We start from the raw sequence: 14,232 nt of genomic DNA, 5'->3' as shown, positions 1-14,232 counted from the left end.
ACTAAAATAAGAAAATATTAAAGACAGTAAAAAAAAAGTTAACATTTAATTCTACCATTTTCTTATCTGCCCACATATACCCTTTACTCCATTCTAATTCCTTCTATTTCAGCACAATTAACTCAGGAAGACTGATATGGGGAACAAAAGCAACAGAAAAAAATTAAGTTTCCTTACAACTTAGAGCCCAGTGACAAGTCCTTGAAACAGGCAGAGTGACCTTCCTCTAGGAACTCAACTGCCTGGATGTTAATACTTTGCTAAGGGCTTAACATCCCAACCTCCAGGGTCCTGTTAAGTCTCCATTAACATATAAAAATTCCTTTGGAAACTTCCTTTATCTCTACCCTCCCCCCCAAGATATATGTTAGCAATCATCCCCCAAGCATATGGCCCACTGATATACATCTGAAGGGTCTTATGACTAAGGTTTTACTAGACAGTAGTAAATGACCTATCCTAACAACAGCTAGCCCCTCAAGGTCCTGGAAACTTTGCTTCCAAATTCCTTAGAGACTTATACTATCCCTAACCCCTCCCAACTTGAAAGTATGTAATCAATTGTTCTCACAATCCCAGTGCAGCCCTTTCTAACCATGGGTTCAGTCTTCATGCTTTAATAAAACCACCTTTTTGCACCAAAGAGGCCTCAAGAATTCTTTCTTGACCGCTTGCTCCAAGCCCCAACATTTCTACATCAAAGACCTTCATTCTTTTATTTTCATTCATTCTTCAATATACCTATAAACTAATCCTTTGAGTATTAAAGTGACTAGCTGGGCTCCTTTAAAAAACAAAAATCGGGGCGCCTGGGTGGCGCAGTCGGTTAGGCGTCCGACTTCAGCCAGGTCACGATCTCGCAGTCCGTGAGTTCGAGCCCCGCGTCAGGCTCTGGGTTGATGGCTCAGAGCCTGGAGCCTGTTTCCGAATCTGTGTCTCCCTCTCTCTCTGCCCCTCCCCCGTTCATGCTCTGTCTCTCTCTGTCCCAAAGATAAATAAACGTTGAAAAAAAAAAAATAAAAATAAAAAAAATAAAAAACAAAAATCATGGATGAAATGATGGGGGAAAAAAAGCTAACTATTGCCAAGGAAAATTAGGTCAACTCTACTACCTATCCTACGTGTCTCATACATGATTATAATGAATAAGAATGTGCTTTGTAGGGGCGCCTGGGTGGCGCAGTCGGTTAAGCGTCTGACTTCAGCCAGGTCACGATCTCGCGGTCTGTGAGTTCGAGCCCAGCGTCAGGCTCTGGGCTGATGGCTCAGAGCCTGGAGCCTATTTCCGATTCTGTGTCTCCCTCTCTCTCTGCCCCTCCCCCGTTCATGCTCTGTCTCTCTCTGTCCCAAAATAAATTAAAAAACGTTGAAAAAAAATTTAAAAAAAAAAAAGAATGTGCTTTGTACATCATCAAAGTGTCATCAAACATAGGCTGTTTCCGTGCTATAAATGTTCAGTCCCTTAAAGTATCCCAAAGGCCCCACCAGCATCAAAGCAGTCTCCATCTTCTTACTGTTCTCTAACCAATCTGCTTTTCTCAAAGAACTATTATTCCACAGAATTTAAAATATACTTTTTCTGTTTAATAGCCAAAATTGCAAATGCATTTTTTTCTGACAGTTTTAGTTCACAAATGTGCATAATTTCAGTAACAATGCAGCTTTTGCAGATAAGTCTGGGTCTATAACCACCATTTGTAACTTTGTCCTTATGGAAAAATAACTTCAAATGAATTTTTAAATGAATTTTTGAAATGCAACCCATTTTTATGTGGGGAAAACTGGGGACCTCATGGAAGGTAACAGGGTAGTGGAAAAGAACTGGGGCTTTGGAATGAATCTCTCCTCCCACTCTGCTATTATTAATACAGTGTCCTTGGGCAAGTAAAATCTCTTTCTCACTCTTCTAACCAGTAAAATGGGAAAAGTAAAATCTCTCTCAAGGCTAAAGAATGTAATACATGTGTAAATCACCTAATACATCTGTATCTTCCAGGGCCTGGAAGATAACAGGTGCTAAATAAACATTAGTCCTTTTTTCTTTCCCTCTGCCATTGTGGTATTCATCTGTGAGTTCTGTTTTCTCCTTTTAAAAAAGTTTTTTTTTTTTAACTGCGCACATGCTGTAAATCAGGAGCTCTTTATTACTTCATTAAATCTTTATAACAATATACCTATGAGGTAGGTACCATTACAATCTCATTTTACAGATAACAGAGGCAAAGATAGGTTCCTTGATCTGCCTAAAATTACTCAGATACTGGTGTTGACTTCAGCACACCCATGCTCTAATTCTAAACCACTCTCAGGGGTGCCTGGCTGGCTCAGTCAGTAGAGAATGTGACTCTTGACTTAGGGGTTGTAAGTTTGAACCTCCATGTTGGGTGTAGAGATTGCCTAAAAACAAAATCTTAAAAAATACAAATGAAATAAGCCACTCTACTGTGTTTGTGTGTGTGTGTGTGTGTGTGTAGGTGTGTGTGCATGCGTGTATGTGTGTGTGTAATGAGGGAAAAGGATTCAATGATATGGAATGTTTCCTGCTGTTACATTACATGATTCTATAATTCTATGGAGCTATCAGACGGCAAGGATAAGAAAGACTTCAAGCCCACAATGGGTATATATAAACCACCAGGCTGCAGTCTAATCAACTCATATCCAATTGTTCTGATTTTCCTTCCCAGAAGCTGGAAGGTTTCCACAGTGAGGACAGGTCAGGCTCACTAGGGATAAAGCTGCTTCAGCTCCATAACTGTTACTTGCTTAGGAATGATCAGCTGAGTCAACCTGGCCTCAATTAGCTTTTAAAATTGAACCAGGATTGACCAATAATGTAGCCCTTTACTTTTTTTTTTTTAATTACAGGTGTGGTCAAAATTTGAAATAGTAACCCAAAGACAAATGTCTTTGAGTGTCTTTACTAATGTTGGGAACCATCCTGCTTGCTAACTGGAGATCATTCAGAGTCACTTTTACAGTTTAGTAATTAAATTTGGCTCCAGGCTGTAACAGACACTCTGACCCATTAAATTAGGGCCAGAAGCAGAATTACTCTATTTCAGCTCAAGCTACAAACACATTTCTTATAAACAGCCAGAACCAGAAATCCAATGTTTGGGAATACTAATATGACAAATGGTTAAGGCTGCTCACTTCAAATGCCCATAAAAAAGATTTGTTTAATGGTACCTAAACTAAATAAAACCCCCAAGTTTCACCTTTAGGCTTTTGTTTTTAACGTTTTTACCTTTTCTTCTTAATGACTACAAACATATTTAGTGCGACTACATATGGGCTAAGCAAGACTCAATGCTAAACTTGCTGAAAAGTGAAATAAGAGAACAGCTGCAGCACATCCAGACCAAACTGGCCGAGATGTACAGACAGAAAAAAAGCTGTTGTCAACCATCCCCAGCTATACTATTTGTGTTTGTGCCTTTTGCCGATTATATTTCATCACTGCTCTTCATGTAACATTAATAGATCAGACACAACCTTGGTTTAATTAGAAGACTTTCACAGGGACATTATTTCCTTTTGTTTCACCTACTTACTAATACAAAGTACCACAAGCCTAGATGTTGAAGAGCTGCCACAGATAACCAAACCCATCAGTTAAGTTCTGGCTCTACCATCTTACATAACTTATTCCCAGTTGGGGAAAAGAAAGAGAATTAGAACTGAGAGGATTACATTATCATGAGGGTCTATTCATCTATCTAGTTTTGTTTTGTTTTTTTTTATTGTTGATGTTGTTTCAAGCAACGTATCAAAAGTCAATGCTGGCAAGGCACCTATACACTAAACTACAATCCTTTTATCTTCAGTCATCCCTAAATATCAAGTTCACTCCTAATGATTCATTACAGAACAACACAAGTCTGTATTTGGTTCATAAATGGAAACCTTCCCGAAATGAATTTACATGGAAGATATAACAACAGAGAATCCCTGTAGATAGAGAATGTATAAGATTATCACTGTTGAATTTGAATTTAGAGTGTGAATTCCTACCTTAGCAGGGAAGTTTCTATAAGCCTAGTAATCAATAAATATACTAAAGTCTTAAATAATAATCACATAATTAGATGATCCTCCTTGGAACAAATCCAAGTTCTCCCTAGGGTATACATACTTCATCGACTGTGAGGTAGATGCTTCTATATAGCTAATACCATCAAAAATATTATTCAGTGGTGTTGTATTTTCTTTTTTCTTTCTTTCTTTTTTTTTTTTTTTTGAGAGAGAGAGAGTACGAGCACAAGTGGGGGAGGAGCAGAGGGGAAGGGTGAGAGAGAATCTTGAGGACGCTGGGAGTGGAGCCTGCCCGCCCGACACGGGCTCAATTTCACAATGGTGAGCTCATGACCTGAGCCAAATCAAGAATTGGACACTTAACTGATTGAGCCACCCAGGCACCCCCTTTTTTTAGTAAGACATAAACTAGAGATGTTGAAGGCATCTTTTGTATCCTGATGTTTTTAGTTAATTTATTCTTTAAATTATGTCCTAGGAATTCCATTTGTAAGGCAATGTGCAAGTGATACAAAGATGCAATTAGGCAGTTTATAGTTAGTTAGGCTTGGAAAAGATCAGAACTACATAAATGCCTGCTGTGTATAGGCCAACAGGGAAGTAGAGCTTAGCACTACTGGGGGTAGGTGGACACAGAGTGCAACCAGCTGTTGAGATTAAGACAGTCTTCAGTATTTGAGCTAAGCCTTAAAGCATGGATATAATTTCTGGAGGGAAGAAGGTATCTTAGATGGAAGAAAACACAGCATATGCAAAGAAACAGAACTGAGAAGGACTGGAATGTGTTCATGAAATGCCAAGCAGTCTCATGGGGTCTAAGTGCAGGCTTTGAGGGAGGGGCCCTGCTCTGGGGTAGGACCAGCAGTAGATTCTGATTTTGGCTTTTCCACTGTCAAAGGTACCTGCCTCAGAGACTCTATTGATCATGTCTGAGAATACATTTTCTCATTTTTATTTATTTATTTTTTAAGTTTCTTTCTTTTGAGAGAGAGCCCGTGCAAGCAGGGAAGGGGCAGAGAGGAGAGATCCCAAGCAGGCTGTGTGCTGACAGCCCAGGGCTTGATCCTGCAAACTATGAGATCATGACCTGAGCCGAATCAAGAGTCGGACCCTCAACCAACTGAGCCACCCAGGTGCCCCCACTTTCTCATTTTTAAAATGAGACAGTTGGGGCCATCTGGCTGGCTCAGCCAGTAAAGCATGCGACTCTTGATCTTGGGCTTGTGAGTTTGAGCCCTACATTGGGCATACAGTTTACTTAAAAAAAAAAAATGAGAGTTGGATTAGAACATCTCTGAGGTCTATTCCCAACTTTATAAATCTTAAGACTCTGGGTCAGGGGTTGGCAAACTTTTTTTTAAAGGGCCAGATAGTAAATATTTTAGGCTTTATGGACCATATAGCCTCTGTCACAACTTCTCAACTGTTGTAAGCTGAAAGCAGTCATAGAAAATATGTTAATGAGTGGGCAGGGCTGTTTCAAGAAAGCTGTATTTATGGATATTGAAACTTCAATTTTATATAACTTCATCACTATGGAATCTTCTTTTGATTTTTTTTTCAAACATTTAAAAATATAAACACTATTTCAGCTCCTGGGCAGTATAAATTTTGGCCCACAGGCTATATATAGTTTGCTGACTTCTCCACTCCACAGAGAAATAAAAACAAAGGGGTGGGGGGCGTGAAGTGTAATAGCCCTCAAGAGCTAAAATAAGGAGTTTAGATTAATTTAAAAGACAATAGGAGGAGGTACAGACTTCTGAGCAAGACTAGTGTTGAGATCAGAACTGTACTTAGATTTACTAATAAGTAAATTGGCAGTAATGGATAGGAGTGAGAGGCTAATAGGTAACTATCAAGGAGGGACATTATTCTTTTTTTCTTAATTTTTTTAATGTTTATTCATTTTTGAGGGCCAGAGCGTGAGCAGGGAAGGGGCAGAGAGGGAGATACAGAATCCAAAGCAGGCTCCATGCTCCAAGCTGCCAGCATAGAGCCCGATGCGGGGCTCAACGCACCAATGGTGAGTTCATGACTAGAGCCAAGATGGACACTTAACCGACTGAGCCACCCAGGCGCCCCAAGGAGGGACATTATTAAAGTCTAATCTAGACTGGTAGCTTTGAAGAAGGAGAAGAAGAAAGGTATGGAAGGAAAGATCAACAGAACACTACTTAAAAAAAAGAAGAGGAAAAGGTTTATCTGGCAAACATAATAAAAGGGGTCAATTTCTGGACAAGAAGGGGGAAGAAGGGGATTCTGCATTCCCATTCCTCAGTGCCATCAGTATATGACTACAGGAGACTGAGGGATTTGCCTGTTTCTGGAAACTCTAGAACGAGCAGCCAATTTGGAGCTTCCAGTTCAAAGATAATAGTTTCCTGGTATATTAGGTAAAATGTAGCATTCATGTTTAGGTGTTAGAGACGCAATAGATATGGCAGTTTTAGAGATGATGTTTATTTATTTACGGCTCCTTTTTCTCCAGGGACTTTTCAGCAGCCTTCGCAAATTAGGAAAGAGTATTCATCTGGTGTACACAGATAATATCATTGCGCTTAGAATTTTAAAATCACTCTGCTGACTGTGACTTGGAATTTATCTCTATTTCTTCTTCCTCTGACAGAGAGAAAACTGCAGTGCTGCAAATACAACTGATTCAGCATTACGGTATCTACCAAGTGCAAGCAATCCCACTCTACAAGAGCACTACAAGCCTTCCAGAACTCAAACTTGTAAGGTGGGTGAGGTCGGAGGACAGAGTACAAACACATATACTCAAGTAGCTCTAATTCATGACAGTATCTTGTAAGAAACATAGACAAGCCTTATGGAAAGATTAATTTCAACTGAGCCGCCTGGAAAGAAGCTTCAGGGAGAAAGTGAGATCAACATCGGGCCCATTTTAACTCTTGGAAGGGTGATTCCAAGCATTGAAAATAGCACAAACAATAATAAGAAAAAGATATGAGAAAATACTGGATGTATCTTTTTTACTTCGAAAGTGGTACATTTTCATTTTTAGGGGAAAAACATGAATTATGGTAAGAAAAAAAAAGTTTAACCTGAAATCCCACCACTCAATCCCACCACATTTTAGTATATGCTCTTCCACATATAGGATAATATAAAACAGGATCATTCTAAACATATCTCCCTACTGGTTTTTGCATAACATCTTACTGGAGTGATTAAAAACCACAGGCCTACCTGACGTGAAGGCCAAGTATAGCTCTTTCCTTAGAGCTCCCACTTCAACTTGTTCTTTTCTCTTTCCTTCCAAGATCTCTATAGGTAGATCCATGCTACTAGCCACTGTATTTAATTTTTCTTTTTTCCACATGAAATCAAAAAGGTATGTATGGTATGACTTATTTAACATACAACTTCAATATAGCCATTGTTGACACCTTTTAGGTTTTTGGTCCTGCATTTCAAAGTGAGCTCATTTGCATAATTAAAATACTGAAGTTCTGGCCCTGCCACTTATTAGCCCCGGGCTCTATGAGCCTTAGTTTCCTCATCTATAAAATAGGAGTAACAACCACATAGTGTTGCCCTAAGGATAAATAAAATAATTAGTAATTTTTAAAACCACTTTGTTTCACTGGTGCATTTCTGAAATTGAGAATACTGTGACTCCAAATGTAAATGAAGTAATAAAGAACTCTCTAGAATTTGCCCTGTCTTTCTCTATCTGCACTCCCCCAGTGCTTGAAGGCAGCCTTCCCTGTCTCTTGGATGGATGGCTCTCCAACAATGTGTGTCTCACTCTCCAATCTATGTTCCTCACCACTACCAGGGTTATCCTACCCAAACCCAAAACTGTCCATGTTATACCTCAGTTTAAAATCCTTCCACTGCCTCACATCCAGTGCCTAGAATGGTCCCCTTCTAGAAATTATCCTATAAATGTACTTGCACAGGCATAAAATGACTTAACTGTGTCATTCATTGCCACAGTCTGAAATAGCAAAAGATCACAAATAACCTGAGGTCCCTCCATAAGGGCCTAGTTACATAAACTATGTTACAGTCATCAATGGATTACTACGTAACTGTCAAAAGATTCAATATGTATTAAGAAATGTTCTCAAAGTATTTCAAGGGAAAAAAATCGAGGACCAGGGCAGTAATGATAGGTCACCACTTATATAAAAGGCGAACACATATTGCCTGAATATGCATAAACTATCTCTAGAAGCATACCCAAGACATTGGGTTTCCTGTGTCCATTGGTTTCCTATGAGGAGGAACCCTATTGGTTTCCTATTGAAACTGTGACTGATGTTCAAGGGTGGGATAGAGACTGTTTACTAAATCCCAAACCTTTCAAATTTCAAACCAGGTGAATTTTTTACTTATTCAAAAATTAAAGGACTTTTTGATTGGTTAATATGGCATATAAGTCCCTTCCCAAACTAGCACAATCTACCTTGGTAGTCTCATCACTAAAGCTTCCCCACTCCCTAACTGCACATTTACACTCTTGTATCTTTGCATTTGCACAGAAGGCTTTTCCATTTTTCTCTGGCTGACAAACTTGCTTGTGCTTCAAATACTGGCTCCCTGGGATGGAATGAACTTCCCCTCCTGTCTTCCTGCCATATTCTGCAAAAGGGCCTTTGGCCTGATTTGATTACATGTTTGCTCCCTGGCAAACATGGCTGGGTTCACAGTCCTACCTGAATCCATCAGAAGCTTCTACCCCTCAGATGCAAAGTCCAGACCTCAGAAGGCAATAAAAAGAGTGATGACACAGCAGCACTATTCACACGAGCCAAAAGGAAGGTACCTAAGTGGCTATCAATAGATGAATAAACAAAATGCAGTACATACATGCAATGGAGTATTATTATTAGCTTTAAAAAGGAAGGAAATTCTGACATAAGATACATGGATGAACCTTGAAGATATTATGTTAAGTAAAATAAGCCAGTCACCAAAGGAAAAATACCATATGATTCTACTTTATATGAGTTGCCTAGAGAAGTCAAACTCAAAGAGACAGAAAGTAGAATTATAGCTGTCAGGAACTCAGTGGAATAAGAAATGAGAAGTTGTGTGTAATGGGTACAGAGTTTCAGCTGGGGGCAATGAAAAGGTTCTAGAGGTAGAAGGTGATCATGGTAACACAACAATGTGAATGTACTTATTGTCACAGAATTGTACACTTAAAAATAGTTAAAATGACACCTTTTTATTATTTTTTTTATTTTTTATTTTTTGAAGACCGAGAGTGCAAGTGGGGTAAGAAGGACAAAGGGAGAGAGAAAGAATCCCAAATAGGCTCCACACTCAGCACAGAGCCCTTCACAGGGCTCAATCCCACAATCCTGGGATCATGACCTGAACCAAAATCAAGAGTCAGACGCTCAACTGAGCCACCCAGGGGCCTCTACAATGGTAGCTTTTATGTTACATGTATCTTCCTGCAATAATAAAAAAAAAAAATTTTTTTTAAAGAAAGAAAGAAAAGAATCAGAGACTTCCACAGTCTCATGACAGTAATATTATCCTAGAATTCCTTCAGATTTCAAAAGTACCTTTCTATTCTCATCCTGGTATTAAGCTCTTATAGTTCTACACTCCAAGATGTTTTTTATCAAACCAAAAAAAAAAAAAAAAAAGAAACAAAGGGAGAGAGAGAGAATATAATCTTTTTTAAAAGGTCTGATGAAAGAACAAGAGACTATTAAAACTGACAGGCAGATTTTGAAAAAGATACAAACAGAATTCTAGAAGTAAAAAATACTGTCATTTAAATTAAAAACTCAGTAGATGAACGAAATGACAGACACAGCTGCATGAGAACTAGCAAACTGGAAGAACTGAAGAAATTAACTAAAGGTAAAACACAAACCACTAAGAAATATGAAGGACAGAGTGATAAAGTACAACATTTTTCTAATTAGAGTTCCCAAGGGAGAGAATAAAATGAGGAAAGAGGTAAAAATTCAAAAAGATAATGGCTAAGAATTATCTAGGATTGATAAAAGAAATCAATCCTCAAAAATCAGGGAGCCCAAAAAAAAATCTCAAGAAAGATAAATAAGGTCTTAAAAACCCCTGGGAGAAAAGTTGTAACCTGCAGCAAAACAACAATTGGCTGATGTGAATACAGAAACACTGGAATAATATTTTCAAAGTGCTGGAAAAAAATTACTATCAGCCCTGATTAGCATATCTAATGAAATTATCTTTCAAAAAAGAAGACAAAAGAAAGACATTTTCAGCCAAATAAAAGCTTAGAATGTATACTGCCCAAAGACCCCATTAAAGATAATACTAGCATAGGGGCCCCTGGGTAGCTCAGCTGGTTGAGCGTCTGACTTCAGCTCAAGTCATGATTTCACAGTTTGTGAGTCTGAGCCCTACGTTGGGCTCTGTGCTGACAGCTCAGAGTCTGGAGCCTGCTTCAGATTGTGGCTCTCCCTCTCGCTCTCTGCCTCTTCCCCACGTGTGTGTTTTTTCTCTCTCTCTCTGTCAAAAATAAAAATAAACATTAAAAAAAAAAAGATACTAGTGTAGGGTGTACTTCAGGAAGTAGAGAAATATACCTAGAAGGAAGGTCTGTTTGTTCATCACTTCTCTTACATCTCAAAAAAATAGTAAATGTGGGTAAATGGGGAAAAAAGCAACAGTATAAGACAACAATACTATCTAACTTATGGGGTGAAAAAACAAGACAAACAAAATTTTGCACAACCATAAGTAAAGGGATCATGGAACTAGAAGTATTTTACAATCTTTATATTACTCAGGAAGATAGTAAAAATGCTATCTAAGACATTGACATTAAATACACATGTTAAAAAAATTTCCAGAAAACCACCATAAGACTAGAAATAACAGTATACCTTCTAAACTAGTAGTGTGGCCATCATATTCTTTGACTCTATTACCCCCATGTTGATAGGACATCTGAAAGAGATTCTAGCCCTCCTTTCAGATAAGAGATACTAAGCCCACCCAGTACCTACCATAGTATGTAGTCATTATATATTTGTTACATTAATTTGGCTGTTCCAGAATAAAATGAATTCTATTTTACAAATGCATTATACTTCTCAACTCTACCTGGAAGGCTGATCCTATCTTACTTATTTTAGTGAGTGGCCTGACTATCCCTTCATCTTTTTTCTTTTTTAGAAAATGGGACAATGAATGCTTGGGATAAAATCCCAAATCCTAAGCTCCATTTCTTGATTCTAAATTGGGGGGACAAATATAGAGGGGGGGGGGTACTTTACTTTTCCCTTCACTATTGCTCCAAAGGAGTTATCAATCAAAAATTTAGATGTTTGATTCAATCATGAGGAAATGGCAATCAAAGCTCAGGCACCTAAACTGTGAGTGATATTTTCCCCACAGTTGGTAAAACTGTATATTCCACAACATATGGAATTCTACTGAAAGCTTTCACTGGCACTTTGCCTTGTTAAGCAAAAGTTAGAAGTTATGCTTAGACATTAAAAAAAAAAAGAATCAACACTGCCTTTTCATTAGACTAACATTTTAAAATATGACTTAAAAATTATGGAAAATATCTTAATATATCTAACACTCATTGAGCTCTTAACTATATGACAGGCATAGTTCTAAACATTTTTATGAATTCATTAATCCTCACAATAACACATGATGAGTCAGGTAGTATTATGATTAGCTTTATTTTACAGAGGAGGACCATGAGAAATAGAGGTTAAATAATTTCCCCAATTTACATACCTCAGAGGTATCAATCAATAGTGGGATTTGAACCAAGGAGTTTAGCTCTGGAGTCTTTACTCTTAACCATTATACCCTACTGCTTTCCAAGATTCTTGTCAAGTTTGTATCCTGATTTACCTTGTATCTTTATCTAAAGTCTGACTTTGGTATTTGCTAACTCATACTAGATGCATTTTGCCAAACTTGTCTATTCTGTTTATTTGCAAAGCATTAAAACTAATCGAGAATTTCAAATCCATGTTAGTTTTATTTACACTTAACAAATTCTGCATCTTCCTATGTTGGACAGGATTATTCCCACCTCACCCCAGGACTTTATGCCTGGAATTGATTCATTCAGGAAACAGGAATTAGATGGTCCTACTACATGCAATGCCCTGTGCTAAGCAAAAATTTACAGCTACTTTCCTAATTGGCAGCTAAACCTCACCAAGATTCACCCACAGCATGATATATATTTTTCCAAAAAAACATAAAACAGTTTTGGTAGGGAAGCAGCACATGGTCTTCCCATTTGTTCATTCCACAAGTATTCTTCAAGACTCTACTATGTGCAAGCACTATGATGGGTGCTGAAAATTCTGGGGCAAACACAGTAGAACCAGTATTTGCTCCTTAAGCCTCTAGTGGGGAGAAAGATGTTAAGTATCACACAGATAATTACTTACAATTGTGATAAGCAAAATAAGGAAAAAAGTATAGAAATCATATGATAGACAGACCTAACTTAGTTCTGGAGATAAAGTCAGGGAGGGTGTCCCTAAAACACTGGCATTTAATATGGAAGTTGAGGATTGGTAGAAATTGCCCAAATAAAGAAGCACTGAAAAGTAGTTCAAGCAGAGGAACAGCACTGTGCTTTGGAGGAAATGAAAACCCAGTGTGTCTGGAGTACCACAAGAAGACAACAGCTGAGGCCAATGCTCAAAGGTCTTTTCCTCACTATGAGGCCCACCACCTGCTCACTCTGCTGCTGGTCCACTCATATTTTCTCCGTGGCTCTAAGAAATAAAGCATTTACAGTACTAGCGCACAACCCCTTAAAATGGGTAACTTAAATTCTGCAAACAATTTCACTGGTGGAGAGGACATGGATAAGATAAATACTTTCTAAGATTATAAATTTCATCTGTATTTTAACAACTTGAAGCCAGAGACCATATCTTACATATCCTACTATCACTCAGGACACCTAGCAAGGTGCATAACAAGGGTCTGATAAATAATTTTGTTCTTTGGGGAGAAGAGCAAAGATAAGATATTTAAGTGTTAGTAGACTTGATTTTTTTCTGTGTAAGAATTATGCCGCCATTCATATATCCTTATCCACTTTAACTGTATATATAAAAACAGGTTGTCTACCTTACAGATAAAACCAATTCTTCAGAGATGCATTGAACAAAGAAAGAAGGCTTAAAATATAGGGAGCTAGGTAATAGAGGTCCCTCACCTCTCAACTCTAAGAACAAATGTGCTATTCCTCTTTCTTCACAGAAAGCTTACTTGTGGGAATAAGGTAAACTTATTTCAAAAGAAGGAATGACTTTTACTTGGATTGTGGCCAGCTGCAATGAAATTCAGCCACTTTCCTCTTAAAAGTCATTTGACTAGAAATCTTATCGGTGGGAAATTCTCTAGGGGCCAAAGATTCTATTTTCTGCAACTTGACAATATTTGTAAAACATTTTTAGTTCTAAGATTCACTACCTCTCATCCTCTATACACATAAAAATCCCACACTCATACCAATCCAATAAGCTGACTTCTAGTAGAAGTAACAAAATTTTTTGAAATCTAAAAGTCCAAATACGTAACAACAGAATATAATATCATTTATGAATCTTTGTTTTTCTCTTTGATTACATAGCCATTTGTATATAGCAACATTTGAAGGCAAGAAAAGAGAATCACCATGCCTTCCAAGGGAGGCAAAAGATAGTGAGCTATCCTCATTAGAATGACTAGCTGGGATAGCAACTATCAAAGCACAACACACTTGTGGAAGGAATACCATGAGCAAGGGACTAGGATAAGAACAGCACCAGAAATACCAAGAATATAGCCCCATTCTTGCCCTCCAGAAACCAACAATCTAAAGGAAATACCCTAAGGGAGGGGGCGGGGCAGGTGGGAGGGATAAGAAAAACCACAAATCAATCATCAGACTGATGACCCAATATACAAGGACACAAAATCTACCAAGCGACTGGAAAGAAAGCAACAAATCCCCAATTTCCTATGTCTAATTATACAAGTTCCCTTTTATCCATTACTCTCTCATACCCTACCTATCTCTTTGTCTGCACATATTGCTCATACCTAAATAGATTTAATCAGACTAAAGCCCCCATATCTTTAAATAGTATGTCAAGATTAGTTCTTTCAGGATCTAGCCCATTATTTTAAAATCATCTCATTCCACACTTACTGAAACAAGCAGTAAAGTACATCATGGCT

At 38.0% G+C, this 14,232-nt stretch overlaps 1 protein-coding gene and 1 long non-coding RNA gene across 3 annotated transcripts in view; one reads left to right on the top strand and one right to left on the bottom strand.

Annotated features, from left to right (window-relative positions):
* The window catches only part of LOC124506920 (uncharacterized), a 74,954-nt gene that overhangs the window by 20,406 nt on the left and 40,316 nt on the right, over nucleotides 1–14,232 (top strand). The window contains exon 2 of the long non-coding RNA XR_006960893.1: nucleotides 6,668–6,781. This is a non-coding gene — a long non-coding RNA (uncharacterized LOC124506920). The remainder of the gene's footprint in view (nucleotides 1–6,667; nucleotides 6,782–14,232) is intronic.
* The window catches only part of VCL (vinculin), a 109,896-nt gene that overhangs the window by 87,717 nt on the left and 7,947 nt on the right, over nucleotides 1–14,232 (bottom strand). The window lies entirely within an intron of this gene.

The sequence above is a fragment of the Lynx rufus genome, unplaced genomic scaffold (assembly GCF_022079265.1).
Source record: "Lynx rufus isolate CCGP_SWC_20201006 ecotype Redwood Valley unplaced genomic scaffold, mLynRuf1.p SCAF_11, whole genome shotgun sequence".
NCBI classification, from domain to species: Eukaryota; Metazoa; Chordata; class Mammalia; order Carnivora; family Felidae; genus Lynx; species Lynx rufus.
The sequence above is the reverse complement of the archived record's forward strand: the minus strand, read 5'-3'. Positions and strand labels throughout refer to the sequence as shown.